The sequence below is a fragment of the Bidens hawaiensis genome, unplaced genomic scaffold (assembly GCF_021521415.1).
Source record: "Bidens hawaiensis isolate Kalapana, Puna unplaced genomic scaffold, B.hawaiensis_p1.1 tig00002477_1, whole genome shotgun sequence".
Lineage (NCBI taxonomy): Eukaryota > Viridiplantae > Streptophyta > Magnoliopsida > Asterales > Asteraceae > Bidens > Bidens hawaiensis.
In genome coordinates, this window is record NW_027491136.1 from 2,293,445 (window position 1) to 2,319,526 (window position 26,082).

Consider the following 26,082-nt stretch of genomic DNA (forward strand, 5'->3'; position numbering starts at 1 on the left):
AGAACTCAAGTTATGTTTGTTTTAAGATTTAAGCGAGCTGGTACTGACGAGAATCCGAACAGCGAGTCGGAAGTCGGGTTTTGGTCAGTAGCCTTAAAATTACGTTATGAGAATAAAAGTCTTCTGGACCGAATGTTGAATCCGACCAGAAGTATGAGAAAACGAATAGTCAAACTTGTTGACTATTTTGCCCTTTAACGAGTTTTAAACGATTTGACCAGTCAACACCCTTCAACCACCGAAATTGATTGAAGGTTATTGACTAGGGAATGTTAATGAACAATTTCTATGTTTACAACTTACCCGAAAAGTGAAAGAATCAACCACAACGAAGAGTCAAAGGTCGGTACATAAGCTAAGTCAACCGATTAGGTGTGTATCTTCAACAATAATTTAAAAACCGAAGAAGACGGAGTATGGCAGAGAGGGTGATGTCTGGAGAGGCTCCTCTAGGATTTGTGTAAAGTGTTATGGTAGGAGATTAAGGGTTGTTTATATAGAGATTACAAACACGAACTATTTATGGGCTTTTTACTCGTTTAAGTAAGTATATGTGATTTAAATGAAAGAATCATGAAAAGATTCATAAAGATCTGATCTTGGGCAAAGGGAAACGAATTAAAAGTTGTATTTTAGTTATAATCCTTTTCTTGGACCTTAATTTACTCGATTTATGCCAAAAATAAGCGATTTGGATGTTAAAAATAAATTAGAAAACAAAATAAGCTATTTAATGAGAAAATCTAGTACAATAACTAACAAAATTTGGCTTGGACACCAAGAAAACTAAATTGGACCAGCTATAACATTTCTTGGAGTTTAAGTTTCGTTAATTTAATTGAAAATATGAAAAAAATTGGCAAAACTAGTCCCTGTAGTTCCCAAAAATGCGATTTTGAGCCGCTTTAAGCGATTTTAAAGGTTTCTTAGGGCTATTTGTCATAATTGAAAGTTATGAAATTATAAAATAAGTTAAATACCAATAAATACAAGTTTTAAATAGTTCAGCAGATCCAAATTACATTCCCGAATCAATTTAAACTTAAACGAATACAAATACGAAAAATCCGAAATGTTACACCCATAACTAAAACACATAATTTACTGAATTTATCTCTCATTTTCCAAAATTTAATTATTTTTTCTCTTTCTTATACTCACTCATTAGCTCACAAATAATATTAAAAAAATAGATTTAAGAATGAATATTGATATATCAAATATGAAATATGAGGATATGCTTGTTTTCCCTAATAAATATGGGGCGAGGTATGGAGACGTGGAGAGGGATGGAGAGAGTACTATGTAGCATTTGGTATCTAGGAATAACGGCGGAATGGAATAATTCAATACGTGGGAATGAAAAAAATGATGTTTGGTTGTTTAATAGAATGGAATCATCTATTACACATTGAATTTTATTCCATCAAAACCATTCATTATCATCCCCCTTATTTTTTCCATTACATTCCTCATTCACTCTACTTTCTCAACACCACCACCACCACCACCACCATCATATGATTTCCGACGCCGCCACCATCATATGATTGTCGTCGCCACCACCAGTGCTACCACCACAACTGTCGCGGCCACCAACGTCGCCGTAACCACCGCAACCACCGTCACTGTCGTCGCTTGACCATCACCGCCACTACCAATGTCGCTGCCAGACCGCCACCACCGTCGCCGCCACCCTACCATCGCCATCACTACCAATGCTACCATCGCTAGCCCCGCTGTCTGACCGACACCACCACCATTTTTTTTGCGGGAGCTACCACTGTCGCCATTGCATGTTTTTTTTTTGTTAAAAAATATTTTGAGATATGAGTGTTTTTATTATCTCTATTTCATTCATACAATTTTTTTGGATACCAAACAACAAAAAGTAATAATTCATTTTATTTCTCTAGGTTAACCAAACAAGATAAAGGAATGTTAATGACCCATTTTATTCCCTTTTCAGGCGTCACGGGTAGTGGTTGTGGTGGGGGTGGCAGTGGTCAACAAGTGGTAGCATTTGTAGTGATGGCGGTAGTAACGATAGTGGTAAGGTGGTTGTGGGGGCAGCGAAGGTGGTGGTGGCATAGGTGGTGATGGCGATGGCAATGGTGGAGGTGGTGGTGATGGTAGTGGTGGTTGTTGTTAGGTGGGTGGTTGGCGTTGTTAAGAAAGTAGAGTGAAAGAGAAATGAAATTAAAAAAAAGGAGGGGGGGTTGGAAGGAATGGTTTTGATAGAATGAGATTCTATGTGTAATGGATGATTCCAATTCATTGAGCAACCAAACATCATTTTTTCATTCCCAGACAAATACGCAATGAATTATTTAATTCCCCTATCATTACTGCATACCCAGCGCTACCCTATCCTCTCTCCCGTCCCTCTCCACGTCCCCGTACCTCACCCCATATTATAAATTATTTATAAGGGAAACAAGCATCTCTCTCGTAGTCTCATATTTCATATTTGATGTATTACCATTCATTCTCAAATCTAATTTTTAATATTATTTGTATATTTCATATTTGATGTATTACTATTCACTCTCAAATATATTTTTCAATATTATTTGTGAGCTAGTGAGTGTGAGTGTAAGAAAGGAAAAAAATAATAATTAAATTAAAGGAGAACAAAATATATTGTTGAATAAGGACCAATGGGGTCATTTAAAAAAAACATTCTATAAATATTTAAGATAATTAAAAGAACAAAAATTGTAATTAACTCATCCTTGCTTGGCCCATTAATAACTAACGACTACAAATCAAGAACCAAAATTGTAAATCAACTGATTATTATTAATTTTTTAGATAAGGCCATGAGGGTCACTTTATGTGTTTGCAATCATGGGCTTTACAGTTCGGTTTACTTCACGTGTTGTGGTGGCTAGCATCGAGCTTGCATTGACCTGCCCGACCCTTGACCGGATCATTTGAAGAGCAGATCCCATTCAGCTTATTTCCGCTTTTCTTTGTTAAGCCAATACCCTTTAATTTCCCATATCAGCCTCTTTTTGAGCTTTCTTTTCCTCTAGTTTACAATTCTCTTCGTGAGCTTTTCCAAATAGCCTCACAAAGTTTAAAAGAATCTGAGTAACTGCGAACCATGTGTCATCATTAGGTTATTTATTCAACACATGCAAAAATGTAATAAAAGAAATCAGACCCTTTATAGTTTATATATATGTTACCTTGTTCAAAAGGGCAACGTGCAGGGTCTTCACCAAAGTATAGGGCTAACGCATCCGCGTTTCTACCCTGTAATTAATACAAAAGATATTAAAAATATCCGAAAGTGAATTTTGTGAAAAGGAAACAAATTGAAGAAGATGATGTCATTACGAAAGGGTTCCTGATTCTTACCACCATCGAATACAAATTTGTCACAGATGTCACTTCTGAGTCAGCAAAGCCGACGAATTCGTTTAATGTCTAACAATTCAAGTAAAAGAATTAATTGGCGGAATGCATAGTTAAAAATGTAGCTTTGACAAATTTATAGTCTTAAAAAATGTAACAAAAAGGTAATTATTTGGCGAGATATTTACTTACATAATGGAAAACTTGAGATACAGGGCCATCATTTGCAGAGGCAACTAGTTCTTGTTTTACCTTTTCCAGTCCCTTAATGATTGATTGCATTTCTTCTGCTAAATACTTCAATTGTATCTGCAATTCAAGCCTTTTTGTTCATTTTTCCCTTTACCAACAATAAACGATGATTAAAATTCGACAAAATATGTGAATGTGAACCTTAGTTGCAGACTCGAGACTAACAAGATCCGCATGAAAATCTAAAAGATCCGGTGACTTAGAGGCAAGAAACTGTCAAAATGGTGATATAGTTGATAAATTTCTCAAAAATGAAATTAAGATGTAAAATAGCAATACTTATTCATAAGAGACTTTTACCTTGCACAGATAATGCATTAGAGTCATCTTGCTGTTTGAAGCCCGTGTATCAGCTAGTTTCAAAAGACTGTCCAACTTGAAACCAACTGCAGACCCTGCAAAATTTGTATAGAACCAAACAAGAAATATTAATAAAACGCATTCTTTTTGTACGAATATAGTGCTAAATATAAGAATTAAGTCAAGTGGGAAGTTCGGTAGGGAGTGTGTGGAAGGAAGGTAGAGCAAGTGTTGCTACCGTTGGTGTAGGTGTTTCTTATGCTGAAGTTTGCTACCGAAAGAGAATAAAACAAAATTTACGTTCGGACGGTTTTCGTTACGTTTGTTAAGGACCGAAACTAAAACAAACCAAAAAGGAACAATACGGTGCCGCAAAGTTGCCCAATCGGGACTTTGCGGCACCAAACTTTTTGTTTGTATTATATAATAATTAGTGATAATTGTGTAGATTAATAATTAAAGTCGTAATCATTGGTGATCGAATTTTGTTTCAATTCTTTAATCTATTGTGTTTGGTGTAAGAAATATTGATTCGATTCCCTAATTCACTTTCAACACATAATTAATTATTTGAATTTGTAAGATCACGTGTAGTATTCCATATTATGTTCTTACCTCTGGCAGTTCCTTGATTTAATGTGTTCCCTAAATACAAAATTTGCTTCATGATTTCCTTCAGTTTAACCGAGTTTCGAACCTAATATAAGAATAAGAAAGAGGATTATATGAGATAAATAAAACTGAATATGTAAGGATTACAAACAAAGTTAACTACTATATCCAGGTACCTCATTACATGCATTGTTTACAATGTTCAAACTCTTCTTAAAATCTGAAAGCTGAAAGAAAGGTTGAAATGAGATAATTATATAAAATGAAAATAATAGTAATATCAAATGAAAGATAAACAAAAAATATAGCATTGATATGTGATTAGAACAGTACTCAATCTATACCATAAAAATTACCTCAGTGGCGAATTGAATTTTGAAAAGAAAAACACGTAGCTTTGATTCCATACGTGGCACTTTCATGAGCTCCAGGAAGAACTATGAGAAATTTTTTTCAAAAGAGCAGGTAAGAGGTGACATACAAATTAACAAAAAAATGATATAATGATTCATTATTTGGCTGCCAACCTGTTCACACTTGCCTAGCATCTCCTTGTCACCTGTATAGCTCTGAACAGATACATAAATAGATAACAAAAGCTAAAAGATTAAATAACAACAACAACAACAACAACTTTGATTACAACCCATTTACTTATCAATGATTCAAATTTGATTATGTTTGATCTCTAACAAGTCGAATGAGTAAAATATAACAAACTAGCTTTAAAGAAATATATATTTTATATATATATATATATATATAAAGATTTTTGAAAACTTTGGCCCCGAGCGGTTGCCATGGTGTCCCTACCCTTAGCTGGCCATGTCTATCATACCCGTGCATATTGCAACATCTAGTAATGCAATATACATATAGTAAAAAAATTTGTAGTACCTTAAGAAGCTCCATCTCTTCTTTAGTAGGACAGAACTTAATAAGATTCTCTATTTGATCGGCATCTAAGATTGATTCATCCATAGCTAAAGCTGCAGCCTGTAGATGCCAAATAAATCGGGTCATTGGCATGCAAGTAAGAGTGCATAAACACTGCCATTTATCTAGCACAAATAATTAATCTTGGAGGTATAGTGAAAACTTCAAAACAGCACAACATTGCAAAAAGATGTACCAAACCGTCCAATGTAAGAGTTGATCTATATGATAGTTGGAACAAAATTTTGATCTTCTGGGTCACTCTAACTCGTAAACATATCAGATCAAATCTAGATCAAGTCGACCCGACCCCAACCCATGTGCTTGTCTACATGCTATAAACGCTTAACAAATGTTTAGCTGTTTAGGCTTTTATGGACAACAACGTGAGGGTATATGTAATGTCCAGAAAACATGGTAATGAAAGACCTTTTTAATAATGTCATGTGAAACAACAAGAGTAACAAATTGATACTAATTCTTTTAATTGGCATCGATCGCCATGTTGGCATGTAACTAGGACAATTGTGTTTTCTTAAAATCTTCTTGCACAAAAATAAAAGGTAACAAGTCCATGATATCATATATACATGTAGAAAAGAATTCTATTTATTCACATCACACTAACTGACGAAGCAGTATAAGCATTAAAATCCAGAAACGAAGCCGAATATATTAAGGCGTTATGTTAATATGATAAGTCGGCACTTACCATCATGTCGGGAAGGGGCATCTTAAGCTTCGTGATCATGAGTTCCGTGTGATTGGCCCTCCTCAAACCAATCTGGTAGAGAAAAATAAGACGCAATAGCAAAATGGGAAGATCAATATTTAAAAGCCACCCGTAGCCGTAACTCCAATTCTCAAATGTTTACAAAAAGAAAATTATCCTTTTTTCTTTTTTCCTTTTAATCACGAAAGTATTGTAACAAAAAAACACCTCTATATTCTTAAGGTGATTACTGGTAGGTATATACACATCCGAATCAATTATACTATTCACATTTGAAGGGGTATGCACCCGCCCCAACATCGAGCGGGGCGGGTCAACCCATAAAATACGGATAAGAAGCCTATGCTTGCACAAAGCCGAAACCTATGCGCAAGCGCACGAAACACCTGTGCGTGGCGCATATCGCATATGCACACAGCGCGCACACTCAGTGTGAGAATAAGAGAAGACCCCGCGCATCCCCAGGATAGGCGCATAAATGAGACAATAATCTAATCCAAATCAGGATAAGGACAACCGTGATTGTGCTCATCAGACAACCTTCCAGAAGGTATCTTTTAAGGAATAAAGAATGTGCTGAGGTTGACAGCTGCCAATGAAAGGTGGACAACTCAGCAAAGCCCATGTGCTACCACGTGATGGCACATGGGTCAGGTGAAATACCTTGGTCAGAGAATAATCAATGAAAGAGCACCAGGTGTCCTAAATACACGTGGCGCGAAGCAATAGGGGGAGGCTAAAAAGGCCCTAATTGGGTCTGAGCCAAATCATTGGAAACCCTAGCACTATAAATACCAGCCAGACAAGAAAATATATTCCAAGTCCTTTACTCATTTTTACATCCTTATTATATTCTCCTACAATATCTGATTCTCACACCGGAGGGTTACCCCAAAGAGGACCCCTCTGTCCCTTTCTGAGGGGTAAGCTCACGGTGCTGTTCGTTTTGTAGGTGGAAGAACTCGTATATCGGAAAACCATCGGTGATATAGCACACTCGTACTCGAGGAACGTTGATCGTATACAAGTAAGTCGATACATGCTTCTTCATTGGCGCCATCACCTGTTACAACGGCAACAAAACCACTATTTCATCAATTTTCTCTCTGAAAATCTTCACCATGGTTTCCGGTATTCGAAACAACGATCAAGTTCTGGAGGATAATGAGCTTGAGGATGTTAATGAGGGACATCAGGTTCTGAGGGCGCCGCGTGACACTGCGCGCACCACCAGTAACCATCCCTTCAACACAACACCTCATAGTCAAACTGAAACTCCCCCATGCGATCTCACGTTCCAAAATCTGACTGGTACAAAACAAAAAGGACCAATGGGCCCGGAAGTTGAAACCAATGACCCTAAAGAATGGCTCATAAACGAACAACGGCGTTTAATGGACAAATACAATGAGTTGGTAAAACACAAAAATTTAGCCGATTTAACACAAAGGCTCGCATTTGATAAACAAACCATTCAGGGAACAACAAAAAAGACACGCGCGCCGGAAGACGGTCATTCTGTTCACACCGAACAAGATGATATTAGTGATGAGGAAGAGGTGCACAGCATGAAGAAGACGCGAGATACTCATGCAGGGGGTTCACAGCTTCGCGCACACATGCACATAGCACCTGGAGCCAAAGCTGATATGGATTTATACACACCATACAACCCACAAGCGAAAGGGCAAGTGGACGTAACCACACCATATAGGCCAGCCATCTTGGTAAAACATTCAAAATTCGCTGAGCGCATTGCGAAGGCTCCCATTCAACACAAAACCAAGATGCCAAGTGGTTTAGGCAAGTACGATGGTACAACAGATCCAGATGATTTCTTACAAGGTTTTTATAACACTGGAAACTTAGAAAGCTGGACGATGCCAACATGGTGTCACATGTTTGCTCGCTGCCTCACGGGTGCAGCGCGTGTCTGGTTCGAAAGCTTGCCAACAGGATAAATCGATGGGTTCGAAGAGCTATTGGAAAAGTTCCAGGCTCACTTTGTACAGCAGCGCAGACACACGCGCGACCCCGATGACATCATGCACTGCGTACGCAGGAATGATGAAACCATTGAAGACTACATAACTCGTTTCAATCAGGAATCTCTTACAATTGGAGGCATCACTGAACAACTCTTGCGCGTGGCCTTTATACAAGGTGCGCGCAGTGATCAACTCCGCAGAGCTCTCGTGAGCAGAGAAGGCATGCCAACCACTTGGGCTAAGCTTATGGAAGCATCGCGAGTCTTCACGCGAAATGAAAAACAAATTGCCCAAGACAGAGCAAGAGAGAAAGGGCATCAAACAGAAGCACCACGCAACAATGAAAGGAGGGGCAAACAAAACTCCGTATGGTCCAGGTTGCAACAAACTAATTATTCTCCCGCAGAAAAGCAAGCGCAACAAAGTTCACCCCAACCCCAAAAAGACATTCTTAATCGCGGAGAAGGTGACAAGAAGGAAGGCGGCAGGGAGCCTAACAGACCTCTACCAAGAATATGGACTCCCCTCACCAAAACGCCTTCGCAAGTGTTAAGCACAGAGAATGTCCAGTTTAAAAATCCCAGGCCATTACTCCATAAGGGACCACCGAACAGTGGCAAATATTGTGAGTTTCACAAATCCACAAGGCACAACACCGATGCATGCCATCATTTGAAGGATGCGATCGAAAAAGATGTGAAATCAGGCAAGTTGGCTCACCTGGTAAAAAATCCAAGACCAGAGAACGAACAACCAGACGGAGCCTCGGCCAGTAAAAAATTCAAAAGAATCTGTGTAGCTGAAGGAAGAAGGCAAGGGCAAGGATGGAGGAAGAGAAGCGCGCAAATCCAAGGGGATTGGCGCGAGCAACAAGTAATCTTTCCAAGAATCAGAGGAGGCCCGTCTATCAGCAGTCCTCTAGTCATCACTGCACACATCGCTCATTATGAGGTGTCAAGAGTCCTGGTGGACACCGGTAGTGAGTCAGACATCATGTATGAGCAATGTTTCAGGAAGTTGGATCCAGCAGACCAAGCAAGGCTCGAAGTTGTGAGTGCACCAATCTCGGGTGTCTCAAACGAAATTATTCACCCCCTAGGTCAGATACAATTCGAACTAACTATGGGGGATGAGAAGCACAAGCGAGCTGAAATTGTCAACTTCTTGGTCTTGCCCACCACTTCATGCCATAGTATGATCTTGGGTAGAGGAACGATTGCCCAATTCAACGCCATACCGTCACCAGCGCATGGCGCGTTGGGGTTCCCAACACCAACAGGAGTAACATTTGTGTACCGAGATCATTTATGCGCAGTAACAAGCATACCCCGAGAAGGGAGAATGAAGCTTCCAGTGGCAAACAAAGCGCCAGAGGAATGGATTCTCAACCCAAAATTCTCAGAACAAACAATCACAATCGGAGCTACGATATTAGATGACACAAGAGTGAGAATGAAAAGATTGCTCACAACGTATATGTCAGTCTTCGCGTGGCAACATTCTGATATGACTGGGGTTCCGCGAGACCTGGCGCAGCACTCTCTCAACACATTCAAGTCTGTAGAGCCAATTGCTCAAAAGAAAAGAGTCATGGGAGATGAGAAGGCAAAGGCCATGAATGAGCAAGTAGAAGATCTACTGCTCGCGAATATCATTCGCCCAATACGATACCAAACATGGGTAGCCAATCCTGTGATGGTAAAGAAGAGCAATGGGTCATGGAGAATGTGCATTGATTTCAAGGACCTCAACAAAGCGTGTCCAAAAGATTGTTACCCCCTCCCAAACATTGACATGAAGGTGGACTCTGTGGCGCCATTTAAGCTCAAATGTTTCCTGGATGCCTATAAGGGCTATCACCAAATTCAAATGGCACCACAGGATGAAGACAAGACTGCTTTCAGAACTGACAAGGGTGTTTTCTGTTACACAAAAATGCCCTTTGGTTTGAAGAATGCAGGAGCCACTTACCAAAGACTCATGGATGCAGTTTTCAACGAGCAGATTGGAAAAAACTTAGAAGTCTACGTGGATGATTTGGTGATTAAAAGCAGAGAGGAAAAACAAATGCTCAAAGACATCGAAGAAACCCTTCGGCGCCTAAAGGAAGTAAACATGAAGCTCAACCCGAGCAAATGCACATTCGGCGTGGAAGAAGGGAAATTTCTCGGTGTAATGGTCACCAAGGATGGTTTCAAGGTGAACCCAGAGAAGGTGGAGGCTATCCTCGGCATGCCCTCACCATCCACCATGAAGGAAGTTCAAAGGTTGAATGGTAGATTGGTATCAATTAACAGGTTCCTAGCAAACCATGCAAGCAAATTTACCCCATTCATTAACACATTGAGAAATTGCTTAAAGAAAAGCCAATTCAAGTGGACGCCTGAGGCCGAGCAAGCTTTCAGTGAGATAAAAGAATGTCTGATAAATCTGCCTGCGCTCACAGCTCCACTACCTGGTGAAACTTTAACGTTGTACCTGTCAGCAGGAGAGCGCGCCATTGGCGCAGTATTATTGGTGGATCGCAAGGGAATCCAAACACCAATTTATTATGTAAGTCGGGTGTTGACAGATCCTGAGACGCGCTACACCATCATAGAAAAGTTAGTTTTATCACTAACGCATGCGTCGCGCAAGCTTCACAGATATTTCAATGGTCATCCTATTGAAGTCCTGACTGATTACAACATCCAGCAAGTCTTGCGACGTCCCGCGCTCTCAGGAAGGCTGACAAAATGGGCGCTGGAATTAGGGGAGCACATGATCACCTATAAGCCTCGTCCAGCAATCAAGGGACAAGTCTTAGCTGATTTCATCGCAGAAATCCCTGAAGGAAAAGTCGAAGAGGCTCAGCGCGAAGTAGACCCTCCGCAAGCCAATAATGAAGAAAACGTTTGGAGATTATTCACTGATGGAGCTTCAAACAACGAAGGGTCCGGCGCAGGCCTCAAACTGATGGATCCAGAAAATCATGAGTATACTTACGCAATCAGGTTGGATTTCAAGAGCACCAACAATGAAGCTGAGTATGAAGCCCTGCTGGCTGGTTTGCGCATCGCGCACAAGTTCGGAGTTAAAAAGCTAGAGGCTCATGTAGATTCATACCTGGTAGCAGCACAAGTCAATGGCCTTTATGATGCCAAGGAGAACACCATGCCTCTGTATCTAGAGCAGGCGAAGAAACTCACCGAACAATTTGACTTTTTCAGAATCATACACATTCCGCGCAGTGAAAATAAGTCTGCCGACGCGCTAAGCAAGATGGCATCAACCAGCTTCGATCATTTTGGCAAAGATGTCAGGGTGGAAGTAATGAGCAACCCGTCAGTGGGAGCGAAGTCTGTTCTTGTAATTCATACAACACCTTCATCATGGATAACTCCAATAATGGAATTCTTGAAGGAGGGAAAGGTACCAGACGATCGCGCACATGCAAGTAAGATAAGACACAAGTCGCAGAACTACGAAATGCTCGATGGTACGTTATATCGACGCTCTTATCTTGGACCACTCATGAAATGCCTAGACGCTGAGGAAGCAAGCTATGTGATCAGAGAGATACACGAAGGAATCTGTGGAATACATGCTGGCCCGCGCATGGTGGTCACCAAGGCAATGAACGCAGGTTACTATTGGCCAGGCATGTACTTGGACGCGTTAAAAGAGATCCAAAAATGCAAAGCGTGTCAGGGCTATGCGCCAAATACCATGCGGCCAAAGAACAACTTGATTCCGGTGACCTCTGCATGGCCTTTCCACAAGTGGGCAATCGATATTGTGGGTCCCTTACCACAAGCGCCAGGGCGAGTAAAGTTTTTGGTAGTGGCAGTAGACTATTTCACAAAATGGGTTGAAGCCAAGCCACTGGCAAAAATCACAGCCGAGGCAATGAAGCAATTTATTTGGAGCCACATCGTATGCCGTTTTGGCCTGCCCATGAAAATCGTGAGCGACAATGGCAAACAATTCACTGACAGGAAGATATCCAGTTGGTTCAAGGAATTGCACATCAATCAGGTCTTCACTTCAGTATACCACCCTTAAGGGAATGGCCAAGTGAAACGCGCGAACCAAAGCTTGCTGAATGGGCTGAAGAAAAGGTTGGAGGGAGAGTCCCATGCATGGGTCGAGGAGTTACCCAATGTCCTGTGGGCGCACAGGACATTAAGCAAAACCAACAATAGCGAGTCCCCGTTCAGCCTAACCTATGGAACGGAGGCTATGATTCCAGCAGAGATTGGATGCCCATCCTATAGAGTGCTCATGATGAGTAAGACGGATAACGAGCAAGAAAGGAGGTTGGATCTCAATTTACTTGAGGGACGCAGAGAGGCGGCTATCATCAGTGAAGCCAAATACAAGAAAAAGCTAGAAAAATACTACAATCAGCGCGTGAAAGAATGCCACTTCAAGAAGAATGATTTTGTCCTTCGGAACAATGAAGCTAGTCGCGCAATACCCCCGGGAAAGATGTCTCCCAACTGAGAGGGACCTTATCAAGTCTCGGAAGAATTGGGAAAAGACGCATACGCTTTAAAAGATTTAAATGGAAAGAAGATCCCGCGCACATGGAACGCAGCACAACTTAGAAAATGTTTCATGTAAAAGTTGTCAAGTTCGTAATCAAGGCTTTTTAAGCCATTATGAATAATGATACGCTCTATTTTTTCTTAATATGCGTTCTGTTACCTTTTGCATACATGTTTCACACTTCCCTTTATTTATTTTAAGCAATATGACAACATTGTATTGACATCAAACTAAAAATAAAACGAAGTAAAACATACATGTGCGAGCTTCAAGCTCAGACGCGTTAACGAGTCTTAACTCTAAAACGTCAGGGCCTTAGCCCAATAATATGAGCCTTAGCTCAAATTACTCATAGCATCCATCCTACGTATTGCGCAGCTGGACTATAAAAATACCTAAGCACAACTAAGGCAAAGCACATGCCAAAGCATAGTTGTTAAGGTCTCAGGTCGGGGCCGCGCATGGGATTATAATGGATATAGGCAGAGTAACACATACTGACACGTAAAGGCTAAAAAACTCATTCATAATTCCCTATAATAAATGCACGATAACGTCGCGCAAAAGAGGAATAATGAAATGCCAAGGCACGTGTCAGCATATTCAGAATATCGCAAAATAACTTGAAATATGACAACTGTTAAGGATTAAGTAAAAATAATTTCCTTACAACCTTGTTCAAGTTTCAATGTGTAAGCATACCTTATATTCAACAAGCACACGCATGCAATATAAAGAGATGAATTGGGAACGCGCAAGATGCGAATAAGGGAAAAACAAAATTTCATTCCGAAACATAGAAGTTTACAAATTTACAAATGATCAGGTAAAAACTACAAACACAAAAAAAAAAAAAAAAAAAAAAAAAAACAAGAAGGGCTTTTCAAGTCTCTATATTAATATCAGCCTCTTCATCTTCCTCATCATTATTTCCTCCCTCAGCATCTGACGCAGCCCGCTCCTCGTCATCTCCAAACTTACCATAATCAAGCTGTTCGTAAAAGTAGGTCATCTATCAAAAAGAATAAACGTAATTTCATGGATAACTAATTTAAATTGCATTACCAAGTATACTTTCTTAGAATTTGAACCAGTAGATTGGCGCCACCCTCCAGAAGTTTCTCGCTTTGGGAATATAGCAGAGAAGAATGACTCAAGTTCTGACGCATCAAATTCACTGCAATTTTTTTGAAACAGTTATGCATATTACATTTTACACCAATAATTCTACTCTATTGCTTTGGTTTAAACATGAGCACTTATTTTTTAGAGGTAAATGCCTGTACGTACCAAATAGGCTAACCCATATAGACTAATTCAGTGCAATTAAATATCGGTTTAGCAAAATTATACATATATGTATAATACTTATTTTTTTAATTTATACATGTTATTCTTTATACATATATGTATAATTAAGATAAATGATAATGATATATGTGTGCATTATGTAAATAGAGATTAAATAAAAATATACATATGTGTATAATTACGTTTTTTTTAATAAAAGGAAAATTGGTTTTTATTGGTCCCAACTATTTCATTTTTGTCGGCGCTGGTCCCAACTTTCATTTTGGCTGGCAACGGTCCCAACTTTCACATATGTACTAACTTCGTTATGTTTTTGCTGATGTGTCCATCTGAGTGGGCAAAAAAACATTACGTGGCAGCAACCGTGGCAGCCATCTGAGTTGTCAAAGACCGCAGAATTAGAAGCCCCTACCGGACTCTGACCTCCCACCCATCACCGCCATCAAACTCAAACCCACCAACACGTCAAACCCCCAATTGGGGATTTTCATATCAACATCGCTAGCCATCCTCCAAGATCTGAACTCTTCACCACCAACGCGTCAAACCCCCCAATTTATCATATACGAATCGGGTTCCTGAATCAGAACACAGGGGTGGGTCGCCGGAAAAACGGGACAAAGCGATTGGATACGAACTGAGATGAATAACGAATATGGGGGAGACGGCTCGAGAAGATTCAAAACTCCGCAACCATGATGGTGGTGATGCACAAAGATGATGGTGGCCGGCCACCCAGCCGAAGATGGTGAACGTAACGGTGGCCGATGCGGTGTGACGGCGGCCGGAAATGGTGAACGTGACGGTGGCCGATGCGGCGTTGGGCGGTGGTGGTAGGGGTGGCGGTGGGACGGTGGTGTGGGGAGGTGGGTTTGAGTTTGATGGCGGCGATGGGTAGGAGATCATGGAGTCCAGTAGGGGCTTCTGATTCTGCGGTCTTTGACAACTCAGATGGCTGCCACTGTGGCTGCCACATAACGTTTTTTTTGACAACTCGGATGGACACATCACCAAAAACATAACGAACATAAGTCGCGGACTGGTGGAAGAAACGTATATGAAAGTTGGGACCGTTGCCAGCCAAAATGAAAGTTGGGACCAGCGCCGACAAAATTGAAATAGTTTGAACCAATAAAAACCAATTTTCCTTAATAAAACTAGGATGAAAAATATTTTTTTTCTTACTTTTTTAAAATTTTTGTTATTTTTTTGTTTTATAAATTTTTTAAATATATTTTTAGGGATTTTTTATGGTCCAAAATGGTTCTCAAAGTTTCAATTTTAAAAAATTCTCTTAAAATCCTCACCCTATTATGGAGGAGACTAGTTATATATAGTTGTTATTATTATTATTATTATTATTTTAATCACAATTACCATTTATATGCAATGATTATTATTCTTAAAATTTATCTTTTAATATTATGATTAGTTATTATCATATTGTAATTAGTTAATTGAATAAAACTATTATTATAACAATATTATTTGAATTAAATAATTTAAAAATATATTTTAGTAGGGTGTCATGAAAAGTGAATAAATTTTCTATGGTTTTGTAATAAGATGAAAAAAAATTGAATTAAATAATTTAAAAATATTTTTTAGTAGAGTGCATGAGAAGTGAATAAATTTATATGTTTTTGTAAGAAAATGAAAAAAAGAAAGGTGAAGTAACACTGATGCGGAGGACGTATTCCCCTCCACTCTTAGTGTTGCCTTTTTTTATGATCGTAATTTAATTTCTCAGGAGGAATATACAGAAACATTGTGATTAAAAGAAAACCAAATTAAGGATGCAGAAAGTGGAATACTTTTGAGGCTCTCCAGGTCTTTGCAATTCGGCCCACAAGCTTCCTTGCATGGCACGAGGAACTTTGACCCATGGCAGTGGCTTTAGATTAGATCTCTGTGGTGTCGTAGCCGTTCGAGTTGGACGCATGAATGGAGGTGCACGAGGAGGCGGTGGAGGGCCAACACTTGGTGGTCTTGGTGGTCCAGGTGGAGGAGGTGGTCTAGAGGCACGGCCTCCAACTAGAGGTGGTGGTGGTGGTGGCGGTGGCAGAGGCGGTGAACTACCACCTGGTAGTGATGGAGGTGGAGGTGTTCCGCGGCTTGGAGGTGGTGGTGGGGGTCTAGGTATCTTAGAAGGTAGAGTGGAATACCTTTGGGTCCCTTCAGGTGTTTGCAATTCTTCCGGCAAGCTTTTTTGCAAGACACGACTAGTAACCTTATTATGCGGAAAACCAAAGAATGTTAAAAAATAAAACTAAATATAAAAATAAAATAAACAATAATAATAAATAACTTTTTTAGGATGTATGGAAATGAATGATTAAAGTAGAGAGAGAGAGAATTTATAGGTGAGTTTTTTTTCTGGGGTTGGAATGGAGATGATCGAGTGAGTTAAGATTGTCAGTGATCTGAATTGGCAGTTAAAAAAAGATAATTTATAAATGGGTTGACTGGGGGCATTAATCAGCCTGAGTAGGATGATATATCAATTGTTAGCTAGAACAATTTTTTTTTCTTTTTTTTTTATATTCTTGTAAGCATATGAGTAGAATCAAATAAAGATCAAGATCCTACCCATGAGCTTCTCACTTGCAATAGATGAGTAACAAACCTTTAGCCGTTGAGGTTTGTTATGGCTTTTGAGATAATCATTTCACTACCTTATTTGGTGGTTTCTGAAATTCAAGTGCACTCTCCAGCTTTTTTATAACAAGTGCAATCGTTGGTCGTTCTTCACGATCTTCTTCCAAACACTGATATGCAATGCCCGAAAATGTTTCCAAAGAAGTTTGGTCCATTGGTTGCATCAGATCGTGAAAGACAATCTCATGTAACTTCTTTTGTCGGTAGGCTTTTTTCCACGTAGGCACTAAAATGTTACCGTTGCTATAATTGCAACATAATCTTCCACATAAGACTTCAAATAAGACAACGCCAAAAGAGTATATGTCTGATTCTTTCGTAAGGGTGTATGAATTCATATATTGTGGATCACAATATCCACGAGTACCTACAATATTGCCGGTGATAAGAAATGTATGTGGTTGATTAGCAGGTCCTATTTTAGATAGTCCCATGTCAGAAACTTTAGCATTCCAATTGTCATCCAGGAGGATGTTGGAACTTTTAATATCTCGATGAATAACTCTTTGCATTGTGCCTTTGTCATCATGAAGAAAGCTCAACCCTTTCGCAGCATCAAGGCATATCTTGATGCGTTGGCTCCACGTGAGATGAGTAGAACTTAAATGACGATCAAGGCTTCCCTTAGATGCATACTCATACACAATTATCTTCTCACCACCCTCGTCACAAAATCCCAGTAGAGAGATGAGATTTTTGTGCTTGTAACCAGAAAGCATCACGATCTCCTTCCAGAATTCAGGGTCTCCTTGCCCATGCCTAGGATCTAGGCGCTTAAAAGCACCCTTTCTTTTCCCCTTAGAGTCAGAAACTTCTCCTAGATACACCTTCCCAAATCCTCCAACTCCGATAAGTTTGTCTTCACCAAAGTTGTCAGTGGCTGATTTTATATCTTCTAGTTGGATTTTAAGATGTTTAAACTTCTCCAGGAAGGGCGCCATTATTTGTGGATCAAGTAATAGCGATCGAGAAAATTTAAATCAAGTGTTCCAATCAATTGAAAGTTTCTACAAATAGTAATGCACCCAATGTAGAATTGTAGAAGAACCAACACCGGTGGGTTTTAATATGTATTCTTTGTGTGAAAGGAATTGTAAGATTGGTTGAGCATGAAGAAGAAAGAAACACTTCAATACAGAAAATATTTGTTCAATGAAAAGCAAGTTAAACTGACTTCTTAACTTGGTCTACCTACCCAAAGGCGTTGATGGTGTTGTACGTTTCAGCATGTAGATGGAACAAGATGCCAAAAGTCAACCCTCCATGTGCGTGTTTTTGTGTGTCAGTTCAGATATCCTTGTCACATGATTTTATAAAAAGATGTTTAATGCCAACTGTTATAGCCTTAAAAAATTATGGGTGGTTATCAAGTCTCTTTTATTGACCTAAGACATTTATGTAATGGCTATTTTAACCGGTAGTAAGCAAATGTGATGGTGAAAGTTAACCTTCTATGCGTGCCAGACTAGATGCGACTATCAGTCTATCATATACAATCATCTGTTTGCATATACAATATCAAAACTTTTGTGTGGTTAATTAGGCATTATTATATGTAGACTTTGATACTTCTTACATTTGTGTGATACCGAAACCATTGGCGTTGCTTTGTTTAAATTAATGGTTGTGCGTTTGAGACAAGAGATTAACTAAAAAGGATGTCTACTTTAACAAAGCATAGCAAGAAATCCCTCGTGATGAAAGAATATGTTAATTTACCTGTTGAAGAAGTTGAGACATGATGCCCAAAGTCAACTAACTCCATGTGTGTAAACTTAGATGCTGTGATCAATTATTGAATGTAAAATAATGTTTAATTCCAGTTGTCATCTATTATTTAAAAAGTTTAGGATTATGATCATGTCTCTATGGTTGACTTTAGACGGCAAGTTTTTTTTTGAAACGTCAAATATATTGAAAAAAAAAAAAAAGAGTAATGCTTACAAGAGGTAAGTACCCTGAAAAAAGAAAAAACGGAAAACAATACTTATTTTTCATGGTCACCTTGTTTAGTTAAACTGATATAGATACTTATACACCCATCTTGTTTGCCCAGATTTCTCGATCAGATTTGAAGAACACACATAAAATGGTTACCAGCTCGGTAAACGACCTTTTATTGATAAACAAGCTCACACACTTAAATTCAATTACATGAGTCCATATTTATACTAGACTAAATCTAAACATATTCTAGTTCAACCACATTAAATATACTAATTTAATCATCTAACCATTAGATATCCTTAATTATAACCAATTAAAAATAATTTAATACAAACTTTAAATTTTAACTTAATCGTTTTCTCCGCTCCTATCTTTTCTTCACCTTTAACGTGTGAATCATAATTAATACGACACATCTTTCCTCTTGACAAGCACGATGGGCACACCGCGTAACGGAAACGACTGTCCAGCAATTCTTGTAGCTGATACATCATCTATTTAGGATTATCTATTAAAAAATCTATTTAGGACTAGAGAGTGTACCAATATCATATCCTAAAAACTGTAAAAATATGTCTTTAGTATTGGTCAATTCAATATTTTTTTGGTGGTTATTATAAGTCTTTTATATTTGTTATAAAAGTATTAATATTTGTGTTGGGTTTTATGCGAGTGTCTATCATTGGTTGGATGGATGGCTGGATTGTTTTTTAGGCTTTGAGACTTCGATCTTTGCTTGGAGCTTTGGAGTCTTGTAGCAGACTAAGTGAAGGTCCGGTCCACTAGAGCGTTATTCAGTTATAAAAGAAGTTTATTTATCTCAGATTCTCAGTTCTCGTATTCAAGATATGCCCTTTGTACAGTCTCTCTCGTTCCTCTCTAAAATCCAGATCTAATATTCATCTGTTAGGGTTAAAAATGTTAAAATGTTCTTGAGAGTTTTTACTTTGTTAGATCATTGAGATGATGATCTAAATCGTTTGTAGTTGGTTTATTGATGGTGTAATACTTTGTTGAGTGTATTCGTTCGTATATATTTGAATACTAATGTTATTACTAGGTAAGCAAACACGCCGCGAAGTCACGCGAATTCGGTTGGTGTCGGTTTAATTCGTTACAGTACCGGCACTAAACGCAAAAAAAAAAAAAAAAAAAAGAAAGAAAAAGAAAAAGAAAAAAAAGAAAGAATCTGTAAACTGCCTAAACAGTATCGGCACACGCACAACTTATGATCAAAGTGATACGAATTTGGGTGGTATCGGTTAGGTTCGTTACGATATCGACACTGAAATAAAAAACTAAAGTAGTAAACGCCAAGAAAAGTGGCAACACTCGTATACTTATGATAGAAAAAAAACAACATATTTAAAACAACGTTTATTCGGTTACTAAAGTTGGACGTTGCGTCGGTGAGTCGATGCAAATTCGGTATAGGTTATGTTTGTTACGGTACCGGAGCCAAATTAGCATAACTAAAAAATAATAGCGACAGATAAATGGTTTATGATAATAAAAAAACATCAACGTATTTAAAACAACTTTTATTTACCTCATACATTACTAAAGCCCGGGTTTGTGACAGCGATATGGTATCGGAACTAAACTCAAAAAATATATTAAAAATTATCATATTTAAAAGAAAACAAAAAAAAACAATAGAATGAACTGATCTAAACATATAAAAAACAATAAAGCGTCTGAAATCGAGCCACCTTAAAGATTTAAAAAAAAAATAAAAATAAAAATAAAAACCCTTTAAACCAAACATGCAAGGAAGGGGTCTCGAACCTGAGCAACACGGAGTGCACCCTTTTGGTTACAGGATTACAATATTAACCAACAGACCAACATATAAGAATCAGCATTTCTGCTTAACTATTTATTAAATCAGTGTTCTTAAAGTGGGAGGCAGTTTGTGACATTAAAATCTGATAATTATCTATATGTATAATTGTTATGAAATAAAGGAAAAATGTCATAAACAGTAACCAAGTTTCAAAACTATTTCAATTAGGTCACTCATGTAAATTTTCTCTAAATCAGGTCACTAAATATTCAAATGAGTCCTCGAAAAAATTTTTGAGCTGGGTGAGTCCCTGTGGTTTCAAAAATGAACCATTTGAGCCCTGTCGTTACTTAACTATGTTAGCTTCAGGGGTATATTCGGCATTTCCCTTTTATGTATATACATTGTCACTCTAAGTCCTTGAACTTTCATAATTGGTCACCTTGAGTCCCCTTCTCCTTTTAACAAAAATAAATGAACTAGACTAATTTTTTTTAACAAAAATAAATAAACCAAACCCCCTTTTCAACAAAAATTAACGAACTGAACTACTTTTTAACAAAAATAAACAAACCAAACTAAATTTTTTTTATCAACCTAAACAAACCAAATCACTTTTTTTAACAAATAGTTCATTTCGCTTAACAAAAATAAACCAATCGAGCTACTTTTTCAACAAAAATACACAAACTGAACTTATGTTTTAACAAAAATAAACTAATCAAACTACCTTTCTAACAAAAATAAATGAACCAAACTTATTTTAACAAAAATAAACAAACCAAACTTATCTTTTAACAAAAATAGACGAATAGAACTACATTTTTTTACTAAACTAAACGAACCGAACCACCTTTTTAACAAGCAGTTTAGCTCATTTCGTTTAACAAAAATAAATGAATCGAACTACATTTTAATAAAACAAAAAAAACGAATCAACTTATTCTTTAACAAAAATAAACAAACCGAATAACTTTTTTTTAACAAAAATAAACTAACCAAACTACTTTTTTGACAAAAATAAGCTAACCGAACTGCTTTTTAACAAAAATAAAATACCGAAATACTTTTTTAATAATAAATAAACAAAACGAACTACTCTTTTTACTAAACTAAACGAACTGAACAATTCTCTTTAACAAAAACAAACGTATCGAACTACTTTAAAAAAAAGCGAACCAAACTTATTTTTAACAATAAAAACGTATCGAACTACCTTTTTTAAACAAAAATAAGCTAACAGAACTTATTTTTAACAAAAATATCGTCTTATCTTGCGCTAAGGTAGAGTTAGATTCGATCACTTTTTTTAGAAGTAGTTACGTTTGTTTAGTTTAGTAAAAAAGTGGTTTGGTTCATTTATTTTTGTTAAAAAGGTAGTTCGGTTCGTTTATTTTTGTTAAAAAAAGAAGATTGGTTCGTGTATTTTGTTAAAAGTAGTTCGGTTCGTTTATTTTTGTTGAAAAAATAGTTCGGGCATTTTTTGTTTAAAAGTTTGGTTCGTTTATTTATTTAAAAAAAATAGTTCGGTTTGTTTATTTTTGTTATAAAATTTGGTTCTTTTATTTTTGTTAAAAAAATGTTCAGTTCATTTATCTTTGGTTGATTATGGTTGGTTGGTTGGTTGATTATGACTTAATTTGTTATAGTTTGGTGGTTATTCTTTAATTTGGAGGGAATTTTTAAAGAGGGACTAAAACTGAGCAATCAATTAACCACAAGGACTCATATGGATCATAAAAAAAGGGTAAACTAGTAATTCTACATTTTTAGTTAACGACAGAGACTCAAACTGTTCGTTTCTGAAACCAAATGGACTCAACCAGTTCAAAAAAAATTTCGGGGACTCATTGCGTCTCCGTCCTGAAACCACGGGGACGCAAACAGTAAATTTCTCTTTAATAAAATAAGAAATTTGAGTGACTTAATTAGATTATTTTTTAAAACGAGTAACCTAATTAAAACGCTTTTAAAACTGTATTACTATTATATAAAATTGCACCTTAAATAAAAAGACGAAGTATGGACTTATGGTTTAGGACAAAAACTACATTCACTTGGAATCAAACTGAATGAAGAGAAATTAAAACTGCAGCATCCATCGTGCTTGACAAATTTTCTAATCCAAAGGTACTATTTTGTAACGACTAGACCCTCCTACAAATTAACTTTGTTATTATGGTTCATTTGTTTTAGCTTTTTTTCATGTTGATTTATCTTGTATTCTTTATATCACGTCTTTTTTCATATAGATTTATCTTTTGAGTACCTTTGCTTTTAGTGTAATGTGTATATAATGTTTGGAATAGTATACTAGTGAAGTAGTCATTCCATATTGCCTTGCTATATACAATTTTTTTATCTTGATCTACGAACCCAAACACATAAGACTTAATAAGGTGTGGATGCCGGGATGCCGCTGAAATAGTGGCCTGGCGAGCAGTGCAGCGGCGAACACCGCCCCAGGCTTGTTGAGACCGCCTAGCGGCAAAGGAATTGTGAAAATACCACCGCCCAAATACTTCCTTACGCAATTATTCAAACATTTATTTTTTATTTTTTACTTTTATTTTTTGAAAGAACAATAAAGGAAGAAGATAGATACCAGTTGTAAAAAGGAAGATGGAGATCAAGTGAGGAAGAAGAAGACCACCGTGACTAGTTGTTGTTGAATTCATTTTCTGAATTCATCCAATAATATTGTGTCATGTAATTCTGACCGGATGCTAACTAGACACTCGTTGAAATCGCTTGAGCCTGTTGTGGTTAAGACGAACGGTGGCTTTAGCGAATTTTTTTTTCTTTCTTTACTATAACACAATAATATAACTAAAAAACTAATTTATATAATAAAAAAAACATTAAACATCCTAAAAACATTAAAAATGGTATAAATTAAAAAAAAAGATTAAGCATCCTAAAAACGTAAAAAAAAATAAAAATTTAATTAAAAATACAAATTTATTTCATATCTCCGCCGCCTCTTACTTTTCGCCTTCGTTTCTTGATTTGCTTTGATTTCCTCTAGAACAAGCATCTTTTTATTATTCGAATACATGTCGCCTTACGGGATCGAGGTTGATAACGTCCTTGGTAAGAAAGTCTAACTTCCTAAACCTTTCTTTTGAAACTTTAACCCCGACCGCCGCCTCGATAGTACTCGATATTTTGTGGAAGTCTTCAACAAATTCCAGATCAACCTCGGTATTTGTGGTTGATCTTTTTCCCCAGTCACTTCCCTTTGGACGACGTAGGACTTGTGGTTGATCTTTTTGACCAACCACGTTTTGGCCTTTAAGTCGATCCCTACATAAGCATCGGAGCAACTATATGAGACATATGCACCGGATGAAGTAGTTTTCGTACGCTTTGGCATTGAGCCGCCATCATGGTTCGGTGCAACTAACTCGACCCATTTCGAGCACGAAGTGAGTATTTATGTCACACCTCGACACAGGGCCTAGGCGTGTGACCCATAATTGGTACCTGTTTTGTAAATATATCAGAGTTGTTGGTTATTTAGCGGAATACTTTAGTTATAATAAAATATTAATTTATTTTGAAAATTTCTTGGATAATAAATCTCCGAGTATTTGATTTACAAACCTTGTTTGATCTTGTTTGCAATATTTTAATGATTAAAAAACATTGGCATCGCCATAAGCGAGCATCTAACTCCATGAGTGACTCTAATTCCTTACTATCTGTGCAAGTCTGTATCCCTGAAATGTGGGGGGGGACACGTTAGCGCTGGTGAAGCGTTGACTCTAAAATATTTAATAAATCTTTGACTGACAAGATAGTTTCTTGAACACACTCAACATAAACGCCTCTTATTTCTGGGACTTGTGCCACTTGCCATACACACACTGTGACATTCGTCATTTTTGTCTCGCATTTGTACTTGTTTTTGTATTGTAAACCCGACCCGTTTTAACTTCGGATCATTGAATATTGATAAAACAATGAATTTTTAGTTATAATCATGTTTCATATTTTGCGTTTCGTTCCAAAGTCTTTAATGGTGTTTAAAACGCTTATTTTGTGCTCAAAACGACCTAAAACGAACTACAGGAACTGATATAACGCTAAATATATATAAATTCCGTGTATACTTAATTTAATATTTTATTTGTTTTGCTCGGTTTTATGTAAGATTTGCATGCTACTAATATATTGGGCCCTTGAAAGTCTATATAAATACCCCTAAACTTAACCCTAATCATCCCCTGAGAGAGCCAGCCGACTTGGACGAAATTTGGAGCTCAAGTGAGGAGCTTTTGAAGGTTTTGAAGGCATGGAATCATTCGGTGACGTTCCAATCGATCAAGAACAAAGACCACGGGTTTTTATCACCTTTAATCTTTCGTTTTTATTATTTTTCACCATGATTTCCTTTATCATTGGTTTGCTTTATTTTACAATGCTTGGCTAGATGTTATAGACTGCCTAGGCACGTGATGAACCTTTGTTGACGTTTAATTTTGATTTGGGATATATTTTACGTTATGGTTTTATGAATTAAGTAAAAGGTTTGATTATGTTTAATTGATGCATATGTGTGCTTATGATTGCTTAATTGAGTTTTATTATTCCATAGTTGCCTTGATTATTGTTTGTCATATGATAGGTTGCTATTAAGTCATCTACTTTGTGTTTTTGACTATTTTATGATTGATTTCGAATAAGACCATAGGAATAATATTATTTAATCAGATAAACCTAAGTGTGCTGCTAACCTAAATAGCTGTAAGGTGCTAGGTTATTGATAGGTATTTGTTGATCAAACTTGCTATATTTAGTTCTTCGTAAGGAGTTCGTCTAGGTTTAGTTGGTTAATTCTATCTGTCGAATCAATTGAATATATTAGATCACCTTTGATTTCCATGCTGTAAGGTAGAATTTCGTATAAAGGAGCTAGTTCATAATTAATTATGTGACCGTAAGGAAACTTGATTTCTAAAACTGGTGTGTGTTAAAACTTATTAAAAACCCATAGGTGTCTTCTTGAGAACGGTCAGGGGTCGTGTTCGGGTTTTCTTTTAAGCGTCTATTTTACGATCCCAGTTCAATAACTAAATATTTTCCCGGTTAATTAACAACTGAAACTTAGGAGATTCTAGCATAGGTAGTTTTCATTATCATCTGATTTAAATCAACAAACTTGTGTTTCATTTAATTTACTTGGTTTTTTTAATTAGTTTTTAATAATAGCTTAAATTTAGCATTTTAATAAAACCCCCTTAAAACAAATATAAATAAATAGTCGTGTCAGTGTTAAATGAATCTAATTAGCTAGTTTACGTAATTTAAAGAGTCTCGTGGGTTCGATATCCAGACTTACTTAGCTATGTAGATTCGACCGGTTCACTTGCCGGTTAGTGGTTTTAGTTAAGTTAAGAGTCTAGCATTTATTACTTAGTGTCTAGATTAGTGTGTTTTTATATAACTACTTTTAGTACATCAAGTTTTTGGTGCCGTTGCCGGGGATTCTTAGGGATTGCGTTATTAGCTTTGATTAGACTTGCTTTATACATACGTGCTATTTATATTTTGTTTTGTTTTTAAGTCGTAGGAGTTAGGTTAATATAGTTTAGTTTAATTGTTAGTTTTGTTTAGGAGTCTTTTAGTAGGAGTCTACTTCGTTTTATTTTATTTTGAGTCGT

General features: G+C 37.2%; 2 pseudogenes; both read right to left on the minus strand.

The window, feature by feature from the left end:
* Positions 1-14,534, minus strand: part of LOC143619482 (uncharacterized) — an 82,326-nt pseudogene extending 67,792 nt beyond the window's left edge.
* A 2,154-nt stretch (positions 14,535-16,688) lies between these two features.
* On the minus strand, positions 16,689-17,624 carry LOC143619528 (receptor-like protein kinase ANXUR2 pseudogene; annotated as a pseudogene).
* Between the last annotated feature and the right edge of the window lie 8,458 nt (positions 17,625-26,082).